This window comes from Mustela nivalis, assembly GCF_964662115.1.
Source record: "Mustela nivalis genome assembly, chromosome: 16".
In the NCBI taxonomy this organism is placed as follows: domain Eukaryota; kingdom Metazoa; phylum Chordata; class Mammalia; order Carnivora; family Mustelidae; genus Mustela; species Mustela nivalis.
Genome location: NC_139035.1, coordinates 6,192,929 through 6,202,126, shown reverse-complemented (window position 1 = coordinate 6,202,126; position 9,198 = coordinate 6,192,929). Strand labels below are relative to the sequence as shown.

The 9,198-nt window shown below is 46.8% G+C and overlaps 1 protein-coding gene across 2 annotated transcripts in view; it reads left to right on the top strand.

The window, feature by feature from the left end:
• The first annotated feature begins 1,967 nt into the window (after nt 1-1,967).
• The window catches only part of GREM2 (gremlin 2, DAN family BMP antagonist), a 108,787-nt gene continuing 101,556 nt past the window's right edge, over nt 1,968-9,198 (top strand). Inside the window, exon 1 of one of the 2 annotated variants that reach the window (XM_082702833.1) lies at nt 1,968-2,182. The gene's annotated coding sequence lies outside the window, so the exon portion shown is untranslated. The remainder of the gene's footprint in view (nt 2,183-9,198) is intronic. The other variant, XM_082702832.1, reaches the window with a different exon arrangement.

Below are 9,198 nucleotides of genomic sequence, written 5' to 3'. Positions count from 1 at the left end.
CCCCCCAAATAACAAGCAGAAAACATAACAACCTGCTTGATTTTATCAGTCGCATCTCTCGTTTTGGAAAGGCAACTCTAAGAAAGTACAAATTATTGGCAGCTTATTAGAACATACCATCATCTGTCCTGGGATACCGTGTAAAATAACTATTTACCAAGTTGGTCAGATGTTTTCAAGAATTGTTAGCTCGTCTATGCAAAGGCACATGGGAATGCAAACCTGCTATAACAACACTTCCCTTCTCTTCGGATTGAATACTCTGTATAGAATAGTAATCTCAAAAAGGTAAGAAGGAAAGCAGTTATCCAATCTCCCAGCTCTGCCTGCTGTCTACCTTCATAACATAGGCAACTTTATCCTTCTCTGACTTTGCTTCTCCACCTGGAAAATCTGGAAAATCTTACCTATGACTCCTTTCTTTCTAGGACTGTTGAGACCTTTAGAAGAAATAAGCTTCACACATTCAAAGATTTATGTCAGTGTTGTTGTTGGTTTTTTTTTTTTTTTTAACTGCTTACTTGAAGAAAGGGAATGGATTCGAGTTGTAAAAGTTATTTGGAAGTTGGATTGTTGTTGGTAGAAACCAATGTGGCCAAATGTGGTTTTGTTTTGTATTTCTTTTGTCAATTTCAGCTGGTTTCAGGTTGGCCCATTCCAAAAAATGAGGCTTCTTGGAACATGTCCAAGTAAGAAAAGCAAGCAGGTAGTTTGTTTGGTGACAGTGAATTCCAAAAACTATTTTTTGTTTCCTGTGACTTTGCAACAAAAGGTGTTAGGAGCTGGGCTGAAACCAGGACATCAAATAGCAAACTAGTAGACAGAAGGCATAACACTGGGGGGAAATTTTCCAATCAAAACCCAAAATACAGCTCAGTGATTTCAGAAGCAATGTTTCTCGTCAAGAAGAACCGTCATTAAAATTTAAATAGGCACAAGTGAAAATGATTTAGGGGTGATGGCCGGTAAGGGAGGGTCTGTTTTAGAAAACACAGGGAAGTTTTATTTTATGCTTAACTTCCCCCAGTCAGGTTTGTCAGATCTCAGAAGAGAAATGGGGGGGGGGGTGTTCATTCTCAGCTGAGCATTTAGCACTGTTGACCTACACAGACTGAAATTTTTAATCCAGGCAACTTTTTCAGCAGAGTCTCACCAGCTTTCTTTGGCCAGTGAATCCCACTAAGTGAGTGTCTTCAGACCATCAGTGCAGACAAGACCCCCAAATTTAACAACAACAACAAAATGCAGGCGCACACAGGCGTCCCCGGAGCCTTCGGATGAGACACCCGGAGCCCACGCAGCCCAGGGATTGGTCTGGCGCCATCGCTCCGTGTTCACTGGACGCTGTCAAGTCTGATTTGCATTAGAAACCTCTGTATTCAATAAACAGAAATAGGGATAATGACCAAAGCGCTATTTGGAACAGAAAACAATCTCAAGCAGTGAGTGTTTTCCACTGAATTCATTCAAGATTTCAGTCGCGGAGCTCTCACTTCGGCGATGGGGCTCAGCTTGCCTTTAATGTCATTGGCCTCAGTTACTCAAAACAAAAGGGGCCTGATGGGTGCGTGTGTGTGCGCGCGCGTGTGTGTGTGTGCGCGCGTGTGTGTCCGCACACACACGGGCTTTGTACGTCCCTCACATTCAGACCCATCCCCCAAGGGAGGAGACCTGAGGGGAGTGCGCGGGTTTTGCGGGCCCGGGGACGGAGGTTCCCCCCCGTCAGCAGGGCGGCTCGGCTGGAAGTCCGCCCGCAGCCGCGCCCCCGCCCCCGCCGCGCCGCGCAGCCAGCCTGCAGCCGGCGGAGGAGACTCCCCGCGAGCGAGGGCACGGCGCGGGGCCGCGACGCCTGCGGGGCCGAGAGAGGCCCGGCGGGGGCGGGGGCGCGGCGCGTGTCCTCGGCTCGGCGCGCGGAGCCAATAGGAAGCCCGGGCCGCGCCGAGACCCGGGCGCAGCGCCGCGCGGAGGCACAGCCCAGCCCCGGCCGGTGCACAGCCGCCAGCCGCAGCCCCGCGCGCCCCGCGCCGCCCCCCGCCCGCGCGCGCCCCCGCAGGCGCGTCCGCGGGAGCCCGGCCGCCGGCCCCCGAAGGCGGCAGACGCAGAGCCGGCGCGCAGCCCGCGGGGCGCTCTGTGGCTCGCCGGACAGGGCCCCGAGGACGAGGCTCCCATCGCGTCACTGCAGGTACGTCGCGACCGCGGGGCGCGGACACGGCTCCCCGTTCCTGCCTCCGCGGGGCACTTAGAAGTCCCTGGCGCCGCTGCTTCCTCGGCGGGTCCCCGCCGAGAGCGGCGAGGGCGCGTCCCGGGTCCCCCCGAGGGAGAAGCGGTTGACGCGCGTTCGGAGGGCGCGGGGTCCGGCCACCCACGCGGGTCCCCGCGGCTGCGACGGGGCCGTCCGACTCGCTCGGCGTCCGCGTCTCTCCAGCCGCGCCGGGCTCTGCGCGCTGTCACGCTGCCCCCGGCAGGTCCCGGGGACCCCGTCGTGGCTGAGACCGCGGCGAGGCGGACGCGGCTGGTTGTTGGGAAGCGCGCTCCGAGCAGTCCCCAGCGCCCCCCCGGGTCGGGACCCTCCTCCGAGGAGCAGGAGCGCGCGCGGACGGAGCACGGGGTTGAGCCTAAAAGCGCGGCCGGCGTGGGCCGCGCTCGGGAGTGGGAACAGCGCCGTGTCGCGTCGCTGTGGCCGGAGACCGAGGAGGGAGGACGGGGTGTCTCGGTGAAATGGTCAGCGACCCCTGCTGTGTGCCTGATTTACCGGGGCATCGTCTTCGGAGGTGAACGTGCGTCGGTGTTGTGCACCGTCCGGTGGGAAGAATTCTGAGACCTCCCGGATCGCTACACTAAAAAGTCATGAACTTGGAACCGTGTCGTAGGTGGGATCTTGGGAGGACGTGCCCATCTGGGGCTTGATTTTATTTGATACTAAAATCCGTAGATGCCTGGCTAGTCTTTATTCATTTTATTTTGAGACGTGAATTTAGTAAAAATAAATAAATTAAAAAAAATATATATATATATATATAAAACCATGTTTGATTTCAGATTTTGAAGATGGTTACATAACTTTTTTTTTTTCCTGTTGATTACTTGTGATTAAATTAGCATTGCCTAATGAGTTCAGCCTTTGCCTTGGAAAAGCCAGTGGGGACTGAGTGAAGGCTGAGTTAGAAGATTAGCCTTGCTTTGGACGATCCTCAAACAGCTGGCATAGAGCTGCCCTGAATCCCCGAATAAGAGCTTTTCCTGCAGTGAAGGACTCTGGTTCCACGAGAGAACCGCCCTATAGCAGGTGCAGGGCTGGTAGAGGATGTTCTCTTACTAGAGAACAAGAGAACTTGAGTATGTTCTCGCTCTTCTCGGTGGATTCTGGGTGGAACATATTCAAACCCTGCACTGTTCCCCATTCTGTCATGCCTGGATTGTAGGGTACCCCTGATCCAAGACATGTGCCTGCCCGAGGTAGATAAGGCAGATGTAAGAAAGGTATTTGCTTTACATATCACAATGTAGAATTTACACTGACCTGTTTTTTTTAAATCAAATTAATCTTTGTCATTAAGGAAAAGGCATGCTTAGCTCGACCATGGAGGCTTGAAAACTGTTCATAGGGTTGCCCAGTGCCAAGTTCGAATGATATAAGGGGGTATTTTTGCAACCATGTCAAAGAAGAGACATGGCAAGTGAGTATTTTATTTTGCAGAGAGCATTTTGATTTTATATGAATATTTTTCTCTTTTTACATCACAAAGGAAACTAATTGTCAGGAATTTACCTATTTCAATAAACACTAATTAACTGACCCCACTCAATTTTATTTGCAGTTAAAAGTGTAGTTTTGTGTCACTATACACATTTTTCAATCTAAAAGTATAATATCTGCAATACACGGAGACCCGTTGCCTTTTGCCATCCAAGCTCAAGAGCAGTTTTGGGCATGTCAGTAGTGACTGTAAATGTGAGGCTGAATATGTATACTTACACACACACTTTGTCTGGACTAAGAGCTTTTCAAAGATGAATGTAAACCGTGCTTTGATTACTCATTGTTTCGTGCTATCACTCTTCGCTGGGAGAAGTAATCGAAAGTTCATTCCCTCTGTGTTTTAGGATAGCCGGCTAGACCTTTAGATACCATCAAGTTATAAGTTTGGTAAAGTTTAAACAAGGTACTTGCCTTGAAATCTCTTTAAAGTAAACAACAACTCCTTAGTCCTCTTCTTCTAAAGCAAAGGAATGGAATTAGGCTTCCAGTCTGGGCACCGAGTTCTTATTGATATGGAGAGGACTGGCCGGCCTAGGTCAAGGACAAACACAGAGAGGCTGCGGAGGCACACAAGAGATCAGACCAGCCACGTCCTGCCAGGTTGCAAGCGCTTTGTCAGTATCAGGGTCCACTAAGTATTTAGGAGAAAGTGGTGAATTAGAGCAACTGCCTGGGCCAAGTATTGGGCTTAAAACAAGTCATACAGAGAGCCAGCAAATAAGACAAATTGTTTCGAAGGGGAAATACAAGGTTATAAACTTGGCCTCTGGTGCTGTCTACTCCTGTGTTTGCTTAGCTGTTTCTCTTCCTACCCCAGAGTTCTCTTTTCTCTAAACTGGACACACTGACCTAATCATGTGTAGAATGAATTTTGAGTGCAAGTCAGGCTAAAGTATGGTCCTCAAGTCCCTAGTCTAAATACAGGTATTTCCCACAGCCACCACTTCTGGGTGGAGATATGTCTTTGACTGGCCAGCTGGTCTGTAGGGCCCCGCTCACGCGGACCACTGATGTGCAGAGCAGAGTCCCAGAGCCACGTGGCCTTAAGAGGGTGATGAACAGGGAGAGGGTCAAAGCACCGAGAGTGTGGGGGGGAGAGGATATAAAGATTGTCATCCTGAAATAGGAACCCAAGAGTCGAAGGCATAATGAGTGTGTTTCCTCAAATAAGCTTCCGGTATAAACTTTCAGTGTGATTTCCTGAATATTTTAAACAAACTCTCATGTGTACACATGGACCTTGCACCCAGGTATGGGATGAAAATAAATACATGGGGTGTGCTGTTAACACTCACCAGGAGAGGGCAGCGTGCAAACTGTAAAAAGTGACGTCTCCTCTCGACCAGGGGTTCTCCGATCTCCAAAATAGCTAAACCTGTCTCCCTAACAGTAGGCACGGTCTTCCCTTTGGAAAAGCAGAATCGAGAGCCTTACTTAATACGGGATACACCGTTCAGAAAGATTTGTTTCTACTTTTGCCCCCAGAGTTGGAGCCGCCCAGCAAGAACAGGAAAGCAGCCTATTTAAGAGAGAATTCAACTTCTCTGTCTGAATTAGCTTCATTCTTTTTGAAGCAGTCCAAGTGGTCTTTATCTTGACTCTGCCAGGAGATGGGTGGGAGAAAGGGAGGTAGAATACAGAGGGAAAAAAGAGAGAGAATAGGGTTTTTTTGCGTTGGTTCTCGAAGGGAAGTTTTTATGAGCTGCTTTCTCTGTACACCTTGTCATTGTTTCAAGCATGTCTCAAAGGCAGGTTCAGGGCCACAAGAATACATCTTGTAAATTGACAGTCAGTAGTGTCTCTAGTGAATTTGGTTTCAAAACAGGAGAGCTAGAATAGCTTTTTTTTTTTTTTTTTTTTTTTTGGTTTTTTCCAGAGTCTAAGACTTGCGCTATTAAAAAATAAATAAATAAATAAGGATTCTACATCTACTGCTTAGAATCTCAGAATCTCCGAGATGGTCAGACCTAATCCCTACTACACCTAGTCCAGCCTTTGAAAAACTCAAGGCTGATAAGCCTCGCACTGTTCTTACTTTCACAGATCAGCCATATTCTAGGAACAAGCTATAAATGTGCACAGGAGAGAAATAATCACTCTTCAAGTGGGCGACCTGGAGCTGGCGGCGAGAATCCCTGCACGCTTCATTCTAATTGAGCTACGTCGGGGATTTTAGCTTCAGGAACACCCTTGTCTCTTTGCCGCGATTTGTGCCGTCACATTCCACACACAGCTTTGCTGCTAAATATGAAGGCTGTTTAGAATGCAGCTCAGAGGGGGCTTTAAAAACAAAGTCTGGGAGGCCCCGAAAAAAAGCATTCTTGATGAAAAGCTGAGGTTTCTCCTGAGAGAAGAGGAGGCAGAAGGGACGCTGGGCTGGGGATGGGCACACGAGAGTGAGGGAAGCCATGACCTCTGTGTCAAGAAAGGGTAGTGCTGAAGCTTCTGGAAAGCAAGCCCTGGGACCCTCAGGACCTGCCCAGGAGGGCTCAGCCTTGAAAGCAGGTCTCTCTGGGGCCGCTGTACTCTGCTAGGAGGCGTGGTGTCCTTGAATCAAAGCAGGAGGTTTTTTCAAGGACAAAGTCAAGATGTCTCGGTGTCTGGGAAGAAAGGGAGGTCACTGCGTGTCTCCCCCATTCTCGGCCAGATTAGCCTCTGCAGCACTCCCGTGTACTGTCTGGAATGACGCAGTGCCCCAGTGCTGCTGAGGGAGCTTGGGTAAAGGGGGTAACATTCGTCCAGGGTCATCGTAGAACCCAGCACAGTGCCGTAATAGTGGGGCGTCAGCAGCTAGGGAGGGAGAGGCAAACCCTAGAGGCTGAGAAGCTGCATTGCTGTTTCTCAGTTCTTGATGTAGCCCTTCCCAGCTCCTTCAGTCAGAGAAACTCTGGATTCCATCTCTTTTTTCTAGATTACTTTGCAATAAAGGAATCCCATGGCTGAAGGATAAATCTGTTTGAAGGCACTTACCTGTTTGAGAGGCAAAGCAGGGTAAGTAAGATCGTAGGCTGCTGGCGGATACAGTAACCCTCAGGAGAAGACACACCTGAGGGTCTGTTCCAGTAAGAAAACATTTCTGGATTATGAAGGCAAGGGAATTTGAGACAAAGGAAATACATGACTTAATGAAAAAATTCTCCCCAAAGAGGGTTTTTGAAGGCTATGACACCAAGAACACAAAAATTCACAAACATGACTTTTGTGGTATGGATTAGTAGTAGTTCCAAGCTAAAATTCTCCACTCTTGTAATTTATTTAAACATCGAGAGAGGGAGGAAAAGAGAACACACTGAGCAGGGGAACACTTGACTAGCTCATGTGAAATGCTAAGCTGAGTTGACTTTGCCTAGAACAAATACCATCTGCGTTCACAATGATCCCACCTGGTTCTATAGTTGGGACTCTAAAAGCTGAAGGAGGCTCATCTTATCACCTATGGGAAACTCACCACCTCGCTCTGCTTTCGTGCAATTACAACACACACCCTGGATAATGCATTATATTTTCTAATTATAGTAGCACTGTTTCAGGCAAGTTGATAGATGTGTGATATTGTACTTACAGTTAATAAAAGCCCAGCAGGTCTATAATGAGATTTCATTGCCACCTGCTTTTTCTAGGAATCTAAATTTCATCCAGTTTTCAAGCTATCTTTAATTTTCCCTTACTGATCATTTTACAAATTAAGATTCATCTAACACTTGTTAAGGGCTGAACACATGCCAGATTATACTAAACACGTTCCTGCATAATATATAATTTAACCGTTACATGAACTCGGAGGATTTATCTTCTGCAAGTTTTATTAAGGCATTGATTATAACCAGGACATTTGAAAGCTAAAAACATAACCATTTATGCAAGCATTCATTCAATAGGTAGCTGTTGAGCTTCTTTGAACAGCAGTAACAAAAGCAACAGTAACAAAATGATCTGGTTATTATTGCTAGATGATCCTTTGCATTTTGTTTCCACATACATTGTTGCACTTAATTCCTGGATCAGCCAGTTCCTCACACATGTGTAAACAAAAAGCAAACATCTTTCTACAGCACCAACTCCTCACTACGCAATTGAAACTATGTATGTGGAAATAATCTTACCTGTTGATTGAAGTCTGTGGTCATAGGAGTGTCTTATTTGATAAACAGATGAAAAATAGTCACCCTCAAGCCTACTACTGGAGAGAAAAAATAGGTTCTGTCTATTTTAACCCCTTTGCTGAGGACGTGTTCATGTCTCAGGGCCACAGCCTCTGGCCGGCAGACAGCACCCCTCATTGTAGCTCGTTAAATATGTGCAGCAATACAGAAATGTGTAGCTTCAGGTATATATATCTGCCTCCTAGACATCAACTTGACAAATGATATGGGAAAAGTACTTAAGATATCTCACTTCTGTGAATTCAGAGAATGTAAACTTTGGAGAAAACAGACAAGAGCAGACAATGGCATCACAGTGTTTCAGAAGGCCAAATGATATTAAGACCCCTTTGACCTAGGAGGGTTATCTGGTTATTATTAAAACTTATCAAGTTAGGAAAATGAGAGGACCAGGTTTGCACCTGTTCCTGTTTTTCACATTGGGAGTGTGGCCTTAAGGAGAGCCTACGCTCTCTTGAGCTCACTCTTTAAAAAACAGGAATGGAAGTGGATCACTGTATTTCTTTCCAGGCCTAAACATCAGTTCTACATGCTTCCTTCTGACCACAGCTGACATTCCTTGAAGGATGACTGTTTTTCAAGTCTTTTATAGGTATCCTCTAAGCTTTATCAAAAACCTAATATTCTTGTTATTATCCCCACCTTACAGGTGAGATATCAAAGACTTAGGGGGATTAACACAGCTTTCAATTGCGAACTAGGATTCACACCCCTCCCCACCTTGCCCATTGTATGTTGCACCTTCATTCACTTATCTATAGTATGTGGAGAGGATTCTGTGTGCAAGGTGTTGTGCAAGCTTATGGGGATAATCATGAAGAGCTCAAATAAGTAGGAAAGACAAAGAATATTCTAGCAACTCTAAGGGTGTTTGCTGAGTATGGTAATACAGGAGGCTTTGCAAATCTATGGTATTATTTTGCCTTGTTAACAAAACTATTTGACAGTTTAAGTCTACTGATTGGAAGAGCTCAACTCTTTTCTTTGTATCATTTTGGATAGTTCTCCCCCTCCAAGATAGCGGGGTGTTAGTCTTCCTTGTATAATTATTTTTGTCATATGTTTACATCTTTCACTAAATTTTAAATTTCCCTTGAGGACAGAAGCCATTTCTTATTCATCTTTTGGTTCCCCAGCACAGAATTGATGCTTAATGAATTTCACCTCTGCTGATCTCCTGCTATGTCTAATTTATGGCTGGCAGCAGAGACTCCTGTTTATCTGCGAAAAGGTGCAGTCTTCAAGAGCTTTAAATAGGGAATTCTGGGTGGCTCA